This window comes from Galeopterus variegatus, unplaced genomic scaffold, assembly GCF_000696425.1.
Source record: "Galeopterus variegatus unplaced genomic scaffold, G_variegatus-3.0.2 Scaffold185, whole genome shotgun sequence".
NCBI classification, from domain to species: Eukaryota; Metazoa; Chordata; class Mammalia; order Dermoptera; family Cynocephalidae; genus Galeopterus; species Galeopterus variegatus.
Window position 1 is genome coordinate 84780 of NW_007726296.1, and position 1678 is coordinate 86457.

Consider the following 1678-nt stretch of genomic DNA (forward strand, 5'->3'; position numbering starts at 1 on the left):
GGATGTGGCACCTCATCCTGCTCCTTTCTCACAGATATCACAGTTTGTCATTATATCTGTCGTAGGCTGGTTTCCCCAGCAGCAGAACCTGAGACAAGGGTTTGAGTGAGAGTAGTTTACTTGGAGGGCGATCCCAGGTAGTGCTGGTCTGGAAGTGGGGGAGTGATTCTGGGGATGGAAGGAAGTGACATGGGGTGTGTTAGTGAGCAGGTTGTCGCTGTGGGAGACTTGGGACTCCATCCTGCTGGGGACCCTTGGGAGAATGTACAACAGGCCTAGGGTTGTCCCATGCGATGGGATGAAGAATTCCCATTGATTAGGGGCTGAGGGCTCCTCCTGAGGATATTAACTCCCTGTACTTTCAGCCTGTCCTGTGTGTTGACCTCAAGAAGGCCCTGGGTGAAGAGTCGCAGGATACCATTGGCTTTTACCACGAAGATGAGAGCTAAGGGGTGGGGCGAGGCACCAGCAGCATCTGCGGCAGTCTTCCTGGGTGATTTTTCACTATGGCTCCTCCCTCACCAAACTCTATGCCCCATGCATTCCTGCCTGACCAGCACCTAAGACAGCGCCTGGCTCAGAACAAGTGCTCAGGAAACGCTTGAATGCGTAAATGAATGCAGTTGGGGCTGGGGGTTGAGACCAGGTCCACCTGCTTCCCAGGCCCGAGGGGGAGGGGTGGGGCAAACTCAAGGGTTGTAGGGTGCTGTGCNGGATGTGGCACCTCATCCTGCTCCTTTCTCACAGATATCACAGTTTGTCATTATATCTGTCATTATATCCCCTTAAGGGGCTTTCCATTCATTGGAGAGACAGACAGGCAAATGGATGAGGACAACTTAGTGTGAGAGGTGTTGATTTGGGGGAACAGAGGATGCAAGGGGAATGCAGATGAGGGAGCAACTCAGTCTGCTTGGGCAAAGAAGGCTTCCTGGAGGAGGAAACATTCAACTGAGTCAAAGGATAAGTAAGAGGAAAGGCATTTAAGGCAGAAGGAAAGAACATCAACAAAGGCCCTACAGGGAGACAAAATGTGTTCTTGGAGCTGTTAACATGTAAAATCTGAGGTGTTTTGGTCCCCCCCACTCTATCTTCTAGCCCTGAGGACATGATCCTGTTCCTTATCCTGTCTTCCTCCTCTTCTGGCTCAGTCCAGGCCCCACACATGGATGGACACTGATTCCCACAGTATGGGGATCTGAACCTGTGACCATGGTGTTATAAGGCTGCATTCTAACCCACTGAGCTAACCAGCCAGCCTCTCATTTACTTGCTATGGTTTGAATGTGTCCCCCAGAGCTCATGTGTTGGAAACTTAATCCCCAATGCAACAGTGTTAAAAAGTGGAACCTCCTTTAAGTAGTGATTAGGTATATAATTCAATGATTTTTTTAGTAACTTTACCAAGTAGTACAACCATCTCCATAAATCAGTTTTAGAACATTAATAATTCCAGTGGTGGCCTCCTGACTTCTCACCTTCTTGATTGGAAACAGAGGAAATAGTTCCCCTGGCAGGTCACTTCTGTGGTATGTTTCTGCAGGTCTGCTTCCCAAGCCCTAAAACATTTTTATAAGCACCAAATCCCAAGAGCAATATTCAAAACATGCAACAACTGGTACAAGACAGGCATTAGCCAATCAGTACACATGTCTTGACCAATCAGAATGGACGGATT